The sequence below is a fragment of the Hyla sarda genome, unplaced genomic scaffold, assembly GCF_029499605.1.
Source record: "Hyla sarda isolate aHylSar1 unplaced genomic scaffold, aHylSar1.hap1 scaffold_988, whole genome shotgun sequence".
NCBI lineage: Eukaryota > Metazoa > Chordata > Amphibia > Anura > Hylidae > Hyla > Hyla sarda.
In genome coordinates, this window is record NW_026611018.1 from 39,683 (window position 1) to 54,788 (window position 15,106).

The 15,106-nt window shown below is 43.5% G+C and overlaps 9 pseudogenes; all 9 read left to right on the forward strand.

Annotated features, from left to right (window-relative positions):
- Positions 1-851: 851 nt before the first annotated feature.
- On the forward strand, positions 852-1,115 carry LOC130351564 (U2 spliceosomal RNA; annotated as a pseudogene).
- Positions 1,116-2,577: 1,462 nt separating this feature from the next.
- On the forward strand, positions 2,578-2,841 carry LOC130351565 (U2 spliceosomal RNA; annotated as a pseudogene).
- A 1,470-nt stretch (positions 2,842-4,311) lies between these two features.
- Positions 4,312-4,576, forward strand: LOC130351541 (U2 spliceosomal RNA; annotated as a pseudogene).
- Positions 4,577-6,048: 1,472 nt separating this feature from the next.
- LOC130351566 (U2 spliceosomal RNA) lies at positions 6,049-6,312 on the forward strand (annotated as a pseudogene).
- Positions 6,313-7,786: 1,474 nt separating this feature from the next.
- Positions 7,787-8,050, forward strand: LOC130351567 (U2 spliceosomal RNA; annotated as a pseudogene).
- A 1,453-nt stretch (positions 8,051-9,503) lies between these two features.
- LOC130351570 (U2 spliceosomal RNA) lies at positions 9,504-9,767 on the forward strand (annotated as a pseudogene).
- Positions 9,768-11,255: 1,488 nt separating this feature from the next.
- Positions 11,256-11,519, forward strand: LOC130351571 (U2 spliceosomal RNA; annotated as a pseudogene).
- Positions 11,520-12,976: 1,457 nt separating this feature from the next.
- On the forward strand, positions 12,977-13,240 carry LOC130351569 (U2 spliceosomal RNA; annotated as a pseudogene).
- A 1,473-nt stretch (positions 13,241-14,713) lies between these two features.
- On the forward strand, positions 14,714-14,977 carry LOC130351572 (U2 spliceosomal RNA; annotated as a pseudogene).
- Positions 14,978-15,106: the final 129 nt, after the last annotated feature.

Sequence of the window (15,106 nt, forward strand, 5' to 3'; positions counted from 1 at the left end):
AGTGAGTGATTGAGTGAGTGAGTGAGTGAGTGAGAACAAATGAGTTAAAGCAAGTGAGTGAGAGAGATCGAATGAATGAAAGTCTGAATGACAGAAAGAAAAAAGGATGAAGAAAGAAGCATGAAGAAAAAAAAATGTATATGGAGTTGCTGACATGAGTGCAATCTACAAAGCCGTTGAGGCTGATCCTCATGGGAGGATTATTGCACCAGGACCCTTAGCACTTTTAAAATGCCATTCAATGCCACGGGCTAGATGTAAACTGCAGATGACCATGTTGTGGTAGTTACCATGGATACCCAAGTGATGTGTGAGCTAACACATAGGCCCAACAGATTCCAAGAAGGCCAGAATCACCAGCGGCACCACCATCGATTGTCAGGTCACCCGGATTCAGCAAATACCAGAGTCCAAAATGATGCAGGTTTATACTGTTAATTTTCAGTTTATCGTTACAGTTGGTGTTATTCCATGTCGGAAGGGACGCAGCTACAGCCAGTGGGGTAACTAGAGACAGGCAGGCAGCTATGTGCAACAAAGGTAGGCGTGTTGTTTTCATATGCAGATCTGAAATATTGTCTTATATGCAAGAGGAGGAGTGATGGGGGTTCAGGCAAAAGCCAGGCTATGGATTGCATTGCTAAATGCTCCATCAGAGTGCAATGGTCGCCTGTCCTTTTTTTAAGTGATGATGTGGGTTTAGCCTGTGCTGTATGTATGTATGGGTGGCTGACTGCCACCCACCCAGAAAGTGTATGGGAGGCTGGTTGGCTGCCAGCCTTCCTTCCATTCCTATGAGTAATGTGAGTGCTCATGAAGGGGACATGGTTGGGTCCACCCCTTTCCCGGTTATCCCCTCTAGGCCTTTTGGCTTAGATCAAGTGTAAAAAAAGAAAGGATCTTGCGACAGATCGCATCCTGAGGCACGTTTTTTTTTGTGTGAATACTTGCACTTGGGTGACTTGTGAGCACATACTGATACATACGTTCCCTATCTGGGGACCATAAATTAAATGGATTTTTGAGAAAGGGAGCTGATTTGGAAGCTTGCTTCTGTCGCCCTATGCATTGACCCGATGTGGCAGTATCTTCGGGTAGTGAACAGTGCACCACCCCATTCCAGTGTTAAACAAGAAAGATTCTCATTTAATCCTCCGTGGGTGAGAATTTGAGTTTGAGAATTGGAGACCAAAATGATGAGTTGCACTGACTGGTTTATGAACGTCTATTCATTTAGCGTTTTAATGACCATGTTTGCACACTGATTGGTGTAAAAAAATAAAATAAAACTAAATAATAATAATCTAGCACACCTGTGCAGGTTTGACATGACATGACAGGTAGCTGTCTTGTGGGTGGTGCTGAATCCTGTTAAATGACATGAGGGTCTCATGCCTATACACAAGGGTGTGTCATTGCTGTTGCTTGACCATGCATTGGTTTCTGTGGTCAGTGAATGATAAAAACAAAATTTACCATCCATTGATGGATGGGAAATCCGCCATGAGGCATTTGTTTTTAGAAACTGCTGCTCACAACCAATGTTGCAATGGAGTGTCTCCATCTGCTGGTGGTATTGGAAAGGCATTAGTGCTATGACAGGGTCTGAAGAAGAAGAAGAAGAAGAAGAAGACGGAAAAAAATATATATAAAAAGAAAAAGAGAGAGAGAGAGAGAGACTGACTTAGTGAGCGAGTGAGTGAGAGAGTGAGAGTGAGTGAGAGTGAATGAGTGAGTGAGTGATTGAGTGAGTGAGTGAGAACAAATGAGTTAAAGCAAGTGAGTGAGAGAGATCGAATGAATGAAAGTCTGAATGACAGAAAGAAAAAAGGATGAAGAAAGAAGCATGAAGAAAAAAAAATGTATATGGAGTTGCTGACATGAGTGCAATCTACAAAGCCGTTGAGGCTGATCCTCATGGGAGGATTATTGCACCAGGACCCTTAGCACTTTTAAAATGCCATTCAATGCCACGGGCTAGATGTAAACTGCAGATGACCATGTTGTGGTAGTTACCATGGATACCCAAGTGATGTGTGAGCTAACACATAGGCCCAACAGATTCCAAGAAGGCCAGAATCACCAGCGGCACCACCATCGATTGTCAGGTCACCCGGATTCAGCAAATACCAGAGTCCAAAATGATGCAGGTTTATACTGTTAATTTTCAGTTTATCGTTACAGTTGGTGTTATTCCATGTCGGAAGGGACGCAGCTACAGCCAGTGGGGTAACTAGAGACAGGCAGGCAGCTATGTGCAACAAAGGTAGGCGTGTTGTTTTCATATGCAGATCTGAAATATTGTCTTATATGCAAGAGGAGGAGTGATGGGGGTTCAGGCAAAAGCCAGGCTATGGATTGCATTGCTAAATGCTCCATCAGAGTGCAATGGTCGCCTGTCCTTTTTTTAAGTGATGATGTGGGTTTAGCCTGTGCTGTATGTATGTATGGGTGGCTGACTGCCACCCACCCAGAAAGTGTATGGGAGGCTGGTTGGCTGCCAGCCTTCCTTCCATTCCTATGAGTAATGTGAGTGCTCATGAAGGGGACATGGTTGGGTCCACCCCTTTCCCGGTTATCCCCTCTAGGCCTTTTGGCTTAGATCAAGTGTAAAAAAAGAAAGGATCTTGCGACAGATCGCATCCTGAGGCACGTTTTTTTTTGTGTGAATACTTGCACTTGGGTGACTTGTGAGCACATACTGATACATACGTTCCCTATCTGGGGACCATAAATTAAATGGATTTTTGAGAAAGGGAGCTGATTTGGAAGCTTGCTTCTGTCGCCCTATGCATTGACCCGATGTGGCAGTATCTTCGGGTAGTGAACAGTGCACCACCCCATTCCAGTGTTAAACAAGAAAGATTCTCATTTAATCCTCCGTGGGTGAGAATTTGAGTTTGAGAATTGGAGACCAAAATGATGAGTTGCACTGACTGGTTTATGAACGTCTATTCATTTAGCGTTTTAATGACCATGTTTGCACACTGATTGGTGTAAAAAAATAAAATAAAACTAAATAATAATAATCTAGCACACCTGTGCAGGTTTGACATGACATGACAGGTAGCTGTCTTGTGGGTGGTGCTGAATCCTGTTAAATGACATGAGGGTCTCATGCCTATACACAAGGGTGTGTCATTGCTGTTGCTTGACCATGCATTGGTTTCTGTGGTCAGTGAATGATAAAAACAAAATTTACCATCCATTGATGGATGGGAAATCCGCCATGAGGCATTTGTTTTTAGAAACTGCTGCTCACAACCAATGTTGCAATGGAGTGTCTCCATCTGCTGGTGGTATTGGAAAGGCATTAGTGCTATGACAGGGTCTGAAGAAGAAGAAGAAGAAGAAGAAGACGGAAAAAAATATATATAAAAAGAAAAAGAGAGAGAGAGAGAGAGACTGACTTAGTGAGCGAGTGAGTGAGAGAGTGAGAGTGAGTGAGAGTGAATGAGTGAGTGAGTGATTGAGTGAGTGAGTGAGTGAGTGAGAACAAATGAGTTAAAGCAAGTGAGTGAGAGAGATCGAATGAATGAAAGTCTGAATGACAGAAAGAAAAAAGGATGAAGAAAGAAGCATGAAGAAAAAAAAATGTATATGGAGTTGCTGACATGAGTGCAATCTACAAAGCCGTTGAGGCTGATCCTCATGGGAGGATTATTGCACCAGGACCCTTAGCACTTTTAAAATGCCATTCAATGCCACGGGCTAGATGTAAACTGCAGATGACCATGTTGTGGTAGTTACCATGGATACCCAAGTGATGTGTGAGCTAACACATAGGCCCAACAGATTCCAAGAAGGCCAGAATCACCAGCGGCACCACCATCGATTGTCAGGTCACCCGGATTCAGCAAATACCAGAGTCCAAAATGATGCAGGTTTATACTGTTAATTTTCAGTTTATCGTTACAGTTGGTGTTATTCCATGTCGGAAGGGACGCAGCTACAGCCAGTGGGGTAACTAGAGACAGGCAGGCAGCTATGTGCAACAAAGGTAGGCGTGTTGTTTTCATATGCAGATCTGAAATATTGTCTTATATGCAAGAGGAGGAGTGATGGGGGTTCAGGCAAAAGCCAGGCTATGGATTGCATTGCTAAATGCTCCATCAGAGTGCAATGGTCGCCTGTCCTTTTTTTAAGTGATGATGTGGGTTTAGCCTGTGCTGTATGTATGTATGGGTGGCTGACTGCCACCCACCCAGAAAGTGTATGGGAGGCTGGTTGGCTGCCAGCCTTCCTTCCATTCCTATGAGTAATGTGAGTGCTCATGAAGGGGACATGGTTGGGTCCACCCCTTTCCCGGTTATCCCCTCTAGGCCTTTTGGCTTAGATCAAGTGTAAAAAAAAGAAAGGATCTTGCGACAGATCGCATCCTGAGGCACGTTTTTTTTTGTGTGAATACTTGCACTTGGGTGACTTGTGAGCACATACTGATACATACGTTCCCTATCTGGGGACCATAAATTAAATGGATTTTTGAGAAAGGGAGCTGATTTGGAAGCTTGCTTCTGTCGCCCTATGCATTGACCCGATGTGGCAGTATCTTCGGGTAGTGAACAGTGCACCACCCCATTCCAGTGTTAAACAAGAAAGATTCTCATTTAATCCTCCGTGGGTGAGAATTTGAGTTTGAGAATTGGAGACCAAAATGATGAGTTGCACTGACTGGTTTATGAACGTCTATTCATTTAGCGTTTTAATGACCATGTTTGCACACTGATTGGTGTAAAAAAATAAAATAAAACTAAATAATAATAATCTAGCACACCTGTGCAGGTTTGACATGACATGACAGGTAGCTGTCTTGTGGGTGGTGCTGAATCCTGTTAAATGACATGAGGGTCTCATGCCTATACACAAGGGTGTGTCATTGCTGTTGCTTGACCATGCATTGGTTTCTGTGGTCAGTGAATGATAAAAACAAAATTTACCATCCATTGATGGATGGGAAATCCGCCATGAGGCATTTGTTTTTAGAAACTGCTGCTCACAACCAATGTTGCAATGGAGTGTCTCCATCTGCTGGTGGTATTGGAAAGGCATTAGTGCTATGACAGGGTCTGAAGAAGAAGAAGAAGAAGAAGAAGAAGAAGACGGAAAAAAATATATATAAAAAGAAAAAGAGAGAGAGAGAGAGAGACTGACTTAGTGAGCGAGTGAGTGAGAGAGTGAGAGTGAGTGAGAGTGAATGAGTGAGTGAGTGATTGAGTGAGTGAGTGAGTGAGAACAAATGAGTTAAAGCAAGTGAGTGAGAGAGATCGAATGAATGAAAGTCTGAATGACAGAAAGAAAAAAGGATGAAGAAAGAAGCATGAAGAAAAAAAAATGTATATGGAGTTGCTGACATGAGTGCAATCTACAAAGCCGTTGAGGCTGATCCTCATGGGAGGATTATTGCACCAGGACCCTTAGCACTTTTAAAATGCCATTCAATGCCACGGGCTAGATGTAAACTGCAGATGACCATGTTGTGGTAGTTACCATGGATACCCAAGTGATGTGTGAGCTAACACATAGGCCCAACAGATTCCAAGAAGGCCAGAATCACCAGCGGCACCACCATCGATTGTCAGGTCACCCGGATTCAGCAAATACCAGAGTCCAAAATGATGCAGGTTTATACTGTTAATTTTCAGTTTATCGTTACAGTTGGTGTTATTCCATGTCGGAAGGGACGCAGCTACAGCCAGTGGGGTAACTAGAGACAGGCAGGCAGCTATGTGCAACAAAGGTAGGCGTGTTGTTTTCATATGCAGATCTGAAATATTGTCTTATATGCAAGAGGAGGAGTGATGGGGGTTCAGGCAAAAGCCAGTCTATGGATTGCATTGCTAAATGCTCCATCAGAGTGCAATGGTCGCCTGTCCTTTTTTTAAGTGATGATGTGGGTTTAGCCTGTGCTGTATGTATGTATGGGTGGCTGACTGCCACCCACCCAGAAAGTGTATGGGAGGCTGGTTGGCTGCCAGCCTTCCTTCCATTCCTATGAGTAATGTGAGTGCTCATGAAGGGGACATGGTTGGGTCCACCCCTTTCCCGGTTATCCCCTCTAGGCCTTTTGGCTTAGATCAAGTGTAAAAAAAGAAAGGATCTTGCGACAGATCGCATCCTGAGGCACGTTTTTTTTTGTGTGAATACTTGCACTTGGGTGACTTGTGAGCACATACTGATACATACGTTCCCTATCTGGGGACCATAAATTAAATGGATTTTTGAGAAAGGGAGCTGATTTGGAAGCTTGCTTCTGTCGCCCTATGCATTGACCCGATGTGGCAGTATCTTCGGGTAGTGAACAGTGCACCACCCCATTCCAGTGTTAAACAAGAAAGATTCTCATTTAATCCTCCGTGGGTGAGAATTTGAGTTTGAGAATTGGAGACCAAAATGATGAGTTGCACTGACTGGTTTATGAACGTCTATTCATTTAGCGTTTTAATGACCATGTTTGCACACTGATTGGTGTAAAAAAATAAAATAAAACTAAATAATAATAATCTAGCACACCTGTGCAGGTTTGACATGACATGACAGGTAGCTGTCTTGTGGGTGGTGCTGAATCCTGTTAAATGACATGAGGGTCTCATGCCTATACACAAGGGTGTGTCATTGCTGTTGCTTGACCATGCATTGGTTTCTGTGGTCAGTGAATGATAAAAACAAAATTTACCATCCATTGATGGATGGGAAATCCGCCATGAGGCATTTGTTTTTAGAAACTGCTGCTCACAACCAATGTTGCAATGGAGTGTCTCCATCTGCTGGTGGTATTGGAAAGGCATTAGTGCTATGACAGGGTCTGAAGAAGAAGAAGAAGAAGAAGAAGACGGAAAAAAATATATATAAAAAGAAAAAGAGAGAGAGAGAGAGAGACTGACTTAGTGAGCGAGTGAGTGAGAGAGTGAGAGTGAGTGAGAGTGAATGAGTGAGTGAGTGATTGAGTGAGTGAGTGAGTGAGTGAGTGAGAACAAATGAGTTAAAGCAAGTGAGTGAGAGAGATCGAATGAATGAAAGTCTGAATGACAGAAAGAAAAAAGGATGAAGAAAGAAGCATGAAGAAAAAAAAATGTATATGGAGTTGCTGACATGAGTGCAATCTACAAAGCCGTTGAGGCTGATCCTCATGGGAGGATTATTGCACCAGGACCCTTAGCACTTTTAAAATGCCATTCAATGCCACGGGCTAGATGTAAACTGCAGATGACCATGTTGTGGTAGTTACCATGGATACCCAAGTGATGTGTGAGCTAACACATAGGCCCAACAGATTCCAAGAAGGCCAGAATCACCAGCGGCACCACCATCGATTGTCAGGTCACCCGGATTCAGCAAATACCAGAGTCCAAAATGATGCAGGTTTATACTGTTAATTTTCAGTTTATCGTTACAGTTGGTGTTATTCCATGTCGGAAGGGACGCAGCTACAGCCAGTGGGGTAACTAGAGACAGGCAGGCAGCTATGTGCAACAAAGGTAGGCGTGTTGTTTTCATATGCAGATCTGAAATATTGTCTTATATGCAAGAGGAGGAGTGATGGGGGTTCAGGCAAAAGCCAGGCTATGGATTGCATTGCTAAATGCTCCATCAGAGTGCAATGGTCGCCTGTCCTTTTTTTAAGTGATGATGTGGGTTTAGCCTGTGCTGTATGTATGTATGGGTGGCTGACTGCCACCCACCCAGAAAGTGTATGGGAGGCTGGTTGGCTGCCAGCCTTCCTTCCATTCCTATGAGTAATGTGAGTGCTCATGAAGGGGACATGGTTGGGTCCACCCCTTTCCCGGTTATCCCCTCTAGGCCTTTTGGCTTAGATCAAGTGTAAAAAAAGAAAGGATCTTGCGACAGATCGCATCCTGAGGCACGTTTTTTTTTGTGTGAATACTTGCACTTGGGTGACTTGTGAGCACATACTGATACATACGTTCCCTATCTGGGGACCATAAATTAAATGGATTTTTGAGAAAGGGAGCTGATTTGGAAGCTTGCTTCTGTCGCCCTATGCATTGACCCGATGTGGCAGTATCTTCGGGTAGTGAACAGTGCACCACCCCATTCCAGTGTTAAACAAGAAAGATTCTCATTTAATCCTCCGTGGGTGAGAATTTGAGTTTGAGAATTGGAGACCAAAATGATGAGTTGCACTGACTGGTTTATGAACGTCTATTCATTTAGCGTTTTAATGACCATGTTTGCACACTGATTGGTGTAAAAAAATAAAATAAAACTAAATAATAATAATCTAGCACACCTGTGCAGGTTTGACATGACATGACAGGTAGCTGTCTTGTGGGTGGTGCTGAATCCTGTTAAATGACATGAGGGTCTCATGCCTATACACAAGGGTGTGTCATTGCTGTTGCTTGACCATGCATTGGTTTCTGTGGTCAGTGAATGATAAAAACAAAATTTACCATCCATTGATGGATGGGAAATCCGCCATGAGGCATTTGTTTTTAGAAACTGCTGCTCACAACCAATGTTGCAATGGAGTGTCTCCATCTGCTGGTGGTATTGGAAAGGCATTAGTGCTATGACAGGGTCTGAAGAAGAAGAAGAAGAAGAAGAAGACGGAAAAAAAATATATATAAAAAGAAAAAGAGAGAGAGAGAGAGAGACTGACTTAGTGAGCGAGTGAGTGAGAGTGAATGAGTGAGTGAGTGATTGAGTGAGTGAGTGAGTGAGTGAGAACAAATGAGTTAAAGCAAGTGAGTGAGAGAGATCGAATGAATGAAAGTCTGAATGACAGAAAGAAAAAAGGATGAAGAAAGAAGCATGAAGAAAAAAAAATGTATATGGAGTTGCTGACATGAGTGCAATCTACAAAGCCGTTGAGGCTGATCCTCATGGGAGGATTATTGCACCAGGACCCTTAGCACTTTTAAAATGCCATTCAATGCCACGGGCTAGATGTAAACTGCAGATGACCATGTTGTGGTAGTTACCATGGATACCCAAGTGATGTGTGAGCTAACACATAGGCCCAACAGATTCCAAGAAGGCCAGAATCACCAGCGGCACCACCATCGATTGTCAGGTCACCCGGATTCAGCAAATACCAGAGTCCAAAATGATGCAGGTTTATACTGTTAATTTTCAGTTTATCGTTACAGTTGGTGTTATTCCATGTCGGAAGGGACGCAGCTACAGCCAGTGGGGTAACTAGAGACAGGCAGGCAGCTATGTGCAACAAAGGTAGGCGTGTTGTTTTCATATGCAGATCTGAAATATTGTCTTATATGCAAGAGGAGGAGTGATGGGGGTTCAGGCAAAAGCCAGGCTATGGATTGCATTGCTAAATGCTCCATCAGAGTGCAATGGTCGCCTGTCCTTTTTTTAAGTGATGATGTGGGTTTAGCCTGTGCTGTATGTATGTATGGGTGGCTGACTGCCACCCACCCAGAAAGTGTATGGGAGGCTGGTTGGCTGCCAGCCTTCCTTCCATTCCTATGAGTAATGTGAGTGCTCATGAAGGGGACATGGTTGGGTCCACCCCTTTCCCGGTTATCCCCTCTAGGCCTTTTGGCTTAGATCAAGTGTAAAAAAAGAAAGGATCTTGCGACAGATCGCATCCTGAGGCACGTTTTTTTTTGTGTGAATACTTGCACTTGGGTGACTTGTGAGCACATACTGATACATACGTTCCCTATCTGGGGACCATAAATTAAATGGATTTTTGAGAAAGGGAGCTGATTTGGAAGCTTGCTTCTGTCGCCCTATGCATTGACCCGATGTGGCAGTATCTTCGGGTAGTGAACAGTGCACCACCCCATTCCAGTGTTAAACAAGAAAGATTCTCATTTAATCCTCCGTGGGTGAGAATTTGAGTTTGAGAATTGGAGACCAAAATGATGAGTTGCACTGACTGGTTTATGAACGTCTATTCATTTAGCGTTTTAATGACCATGTTTGCACACTGATTGGTGTAAAAAAATAAAATAAAACTAAATAATAATAATCTAGCACACCTGTGCAGGTTTGACATGACATGACAGGTAGCTGTCTTGTGGGTGGTGCTGAATCCTGTTAAATGACATGAGGGTCTCATGCCTATACACAAGGGTGTGTCATTGCTGTTGCTTGACCATGCATTGGTTTCTGTGGTCAGTGAATGATAAAAACAAAATTTACCATCCATTGATGGATGGGAAATCCGCCATGAGGCATTTGTTTTTAGAAACTGCTGCTCACAACCAATGTTGCAATGGAGTGTCTCCATCTGCTGGTGGTATTGGAAAGGCATTAGTGCTATGACAGGGTCTGAAGAAGAAGAAGAAGAAGAAGAAGAAGAAGAAGAAGAAGAAGACGGAAAAAAATATATATAAAAAGAAAAAGAGAGAGAGAGAGAGAGACTGACTTAGTGAGCGAGTGAGTGAGAGAGTGAGAGTGAGTGAGAGTGAATGAGTGAGTGAGTGATTGAGTGAGTGAGTGAGTGAGTGAGAACAAATGAGTTAAAGCAAGTGAGTGAGAGAGATCGAATGAATGAAAGTCTGAATGACAGAAAGAAAAAAGGATGAAGAAAGAAGCATGAAGAAAAAAAAATGTATATGGAGTTGCTGACATGAGTGCAATCTACAAAGCCGTTGAGGCTGATCCTCATGGGAGGATTATTGCACCAGGACCCTTAGCACTTTTAAAATGCCATTCAATGCCACGGGCTAGATGTAAACTGCAGATGACCATGTTGTGGTAGTTACCATGGATACCCAAGTGATGTGTGAGCTAACACATAGGCCCAACAGATTCCAAGAAGGCCAGAATCACCAGTGGCACCACCATCGATTGTCAGGTCACCCGGATTCAGCAAATACCAGAGTCCAAAATGATGCAGGTTTATACTGTTAATTTTCAGTTTATCGTTACAGTTGGTGTTATTCCATGTCGGAAGGGACGCAGCTACAGCCAGTGGGGTAACTAGAGACAGGCAGGCAGCTATGTGCAACAAAGGTAGGCGTGTTGTTTTCATATGCAGATCTGAAATATTGTCTTATATGCAAGAGGAGGAGTGATGGGGGTTCAGGCAAAAGCCAGGCTATGGATTGCATTGCTAAATGCTCCATCAGAGTGCAATGGTCGCCTGTCCTTTTTTTAAGTGATGATGTGGGTTTAGCCTGTGCTGTATGTATGTATGGGTGGCTGACTGCCACCCACCCAGAAAGTGTATGGGAGGCTGGTTGGCTGCCAGCCTTCCTTCCATTCCTATGAGTAATGTGAGTGCTCATGAAGGGGACATGGTTGGGTCCACCCCTTTCCCGGTTATCCCCTCTAGGCCTTTTGGCTTAGATCAAGTGTAAAAAAAGAAAGGATCTTGCGACAGATCGCATCCTGAGGCACGTTTTTTTTTGTGTGAATACTTGCACTTGGGTGACTTGTGAGCACATACTGATACATACGTTCCCTATCTGGGGACCATAAATTAAATGGATTTTTGAGAAAGGGAGCTGATTTGGAAGCTTGCTTCTGTCGCCCTATGCATTGACCCGATGTGGCAGTATCTTCGGGTAGTGAACAGTGCACCACCCCATTCCAGTGTTAAACAAGAAAGATTCTCATTTAATCCTCCGTGGGTGAGAATTTGAGTTTGAGAATTGGAGACCAAAATGATGAGTTGCACTGACTGGTTTATGAACGTCTATTCATTTAGCGTTTTAATGACCATGTTTGCACACTGATTGGTGTAAAAAAATAAAATAAAACTAAATAATAATAATCTAGCACACCTGTGCAGGTTTGACATGACATGACAGGTAGCTGTCTTGTGGGTGGTGCTGAATCCTGTTAAATGACATGAGGGTCTCATGCCTATACACAAGGGTGTGTCATTGCTGTTGCTTGACCATGCATTGGTTTCTGTGGTCAGTGAATGATAAAAACAAAATTTACCATCCATTGATGGATGGGAAATCCGCCATGAGGCATTTGTTTTTAGAAACTGCTGCTCACAACCAATGTTGCAATGGAGTGTCTCCATCTGCTGGTGGTATTGGAAAGGCATTAGTGCTATGACAGGGTCTGAAGAAGAAGAAGAAGAAGAAGAAGACGGAAAAAAAATATATATAAAAAGAAAAAGAGAGAGAGAGAGAGAGACTGACTTAGTGAGCGAGTGAGTGAGAGTGAATGAGTGAGTGAGTGATTGAGTGAGTGAGTGAGTGAGTGAGAACAAATGAGTTAAAGCAAGTGAGTGAGAGAGATCGAATGAATGAAAGTCTGAATGACAGAAAGAAAAAAGGATGAAGAAAGAAGCATGAAGAAAAAAAAATGTATATGGAGTTGCTGACATGAGTGCAATCTACAAAGCCGTTGAGGCTGATCCTCATGGGAGGATTATTGCACCAGGACCCTTAGCACTTTTAAAATGCCATTCAATGCCACGGGCTAGATGTAAACTGCAGATGACCATGTTGTGGTAGTTACCATGGATACCCAAGTGATGTGTGAGCTAACACATAGGCCCAACAGATTCCAAGAAGGCCAGAATCACCAGCGGCACCACCATCGATTGTCAGGTCACCCGGATTCAGCAAATACCAGAGTCCAAAATGATGCAGGTTTATACTGTTAATTTTCAGTTTATCGTTACAGTTGGTGTTATTCCATGTCGGAAGGGACGCAGCTACAGCCAGTGGGGTAACTAGAGACAGGCAGGCAGCTATGTGCAACAAAGGTAGGCGTGTTGTTTTCATATGCAGATCTGAAATATTGTCTTATATGCAAGAGGAGGAGTGATGGGGGTTCAGGCAAAAGCCAGGCTATGGATTGCATTGCTAAATGCTCCATCAGAGTGCAATGGTCGCCTGTCCTTTTTTTAAGTGATGATGTGGGTTTAGCCTGTGCTGTATGTATGTATGGGTGGGTGGCTGACTGCCACCCACCCAGAAAGTGTATGGGAGGCTGGTTGGCTGCCAGCCTTCCTTCCATTCCTATGAGTAATGTGAGTGCTCATGAAGGGGACATGGTTGGGTCCACCCCTTTCCCGGTTATCCCCTCTAGGCCTTTTGGCTTAGATCAAGTGTAAAAAAAGAAAGGATCTTGCGACAGATCGCATCCTGAGGCACATTTTTTTTTGTGTGAATACTTGCACTTGGGTGACTTGTGAGCACATACTGATACATACGTTCCCTATCTGGGGACCATAAATTAAATGGATTTTTGAGAAAGGGAGCTGATTTGGAAGCTTGCTTCTGTCGCCCTATGCATTGACCCGATGTGGCAGTATCTTCGGGTAGTGAACAGTGCACCACCCCATTCCAGTGTTAAACAAGAAAGATTCTCATTTAATCCTCCGTGGGTGAGAATTTGAGTTTGAGAATTGGAGACCAAAATGATGAGTTGCACTGACTGGTTTATGAACGTCTATTCATTTAGCGTTTTAATGACCATGTTTGCACACTGATTGGTGTAAAAAAATAAAATAAAACTAAATAATAATAATCTAGCACACCTGTGCAGGTTTGACATGACATGACAGGTAGCTGTCTTGTGGGTGGTGCTGAATCCTGTTAAATGACATGAGGGTCTCATGCCTATACACAAGGGTGTGTCATTGCTGTTGCTTGACCATGCATTGGTTTCTGTGGTCAGTGAATGATAAAAACAAAATTTACCATCCATTGATGGATGGGAAATCCGCCATGAGGCATTTGTTTTTAGAAACTGCTGCTCACAACCAATGTTGCAATGGAGTGTCTCCATCTGCTGGTGGTATTGGAAAGGCATTAGTGCTATGACAGGGTCTGAAGAAGAAGAAGAAGAAGAAGAAGAAGACGGAAAAAAATATATATAAAAAGAAAAAGAGAGAGAGAGAGAGAGACTGACTTAGTGAGCGAGTGAGTGAGAGAGTGAGAGTGAGTGAGAGTGAATGAGTGAGTGAGTGATTGAGTGAGTGAGTGAGTGAGTGAGAACAAATGAGTTAAAGCAAGTGAGTGAGAGAGATCGAATGAATGAAAGTCTGAATGACAGAAAGAAAAAAGGATGAAGAAAGAAGCATGAAGAAAAAAAAATGTATATGGAGTTGCTGACATGAGTGCAATCTACAAAGCCGTTGAGGCTGATCCTCATGGGAGGATTATTGCACCAGGACCCTTAGCACTTTTAAAATGCCATTCAATGCCACGGGCTAGATGTAAACTGCAGATGACCATGTTGTGGTAGTTACCATGGATACCCAAGTGATGTGTGAGCTAACACATAGGCCCAACAGATTCCAAGAAGGCCAGAATCACCAGCGGCACCACCATCGATTGTCAGGTCACCCGGATTCAGCAAATACCAGAGTCCAAAATGATGCAGGTTTATACTGTTAATTTTCAGTTTATCGTTACAGTTGGTGTTATTCCATGTCGGAAGGGACGCAGCTACAGCCAGTGGGGTAACTAGAGACAGGCAGGCAGCTATGTGCAACAAAGGTAGGCGTGTTGTTTTCATATGCAGATCTGAAATATTGTCTTATATGCAAGAGGAGGAGTGATGGGGGTTCAGGCAAAAGCCAGGCTATGGATTGCATTGCTAAATGCTCCATCAGAGTGCAATGGTCGCCTGTCCTTTTTTTAAGTGATGATGTGGGTTTAGCCTGTGCTGTATGTATGTATGGGTGGCTGACTGCCACCCACCCAGAAAGTGTATGGGAGGCTGGTTGGCTGCCAGCCTTCCTTCCATTCCTATGAGTAATGTGAGTGCTCATGAAGGGGACATGGTTGGGTCCACCCCTTTCCCGGTTATCCCCTCTAGGCCTTTTGGCTTAGATCAAGTGTAAAAAAAGAAAGGATCTTGCGACAGATCGCATCCTGAGGCACGTTTTTTTTTGTGTGAATACTTGCACTTGGGTGACTTGTGAGCACATACTGATACATACGTTCCCTATCTGGGGACCATAAATTAAATGGATTTTTGAGAAAGGGAGCTGATTTGGAAGCTTGCTTCTGTCGCCCTATGCATTGACCCGATGTGGCAGTATCTTCGGGTAGTGAACAGTGCACCACCCCATTCCAGTGTTAAACAAGAAAGATTCTCATTTAATCCTCCGTGGGTGAGAATTTGAGTTTGAGAATTGGAGACCAAAATGATGAGTTGCACTGACTGGTTTATGAACGTCTATTCATTTAGCGTTTTA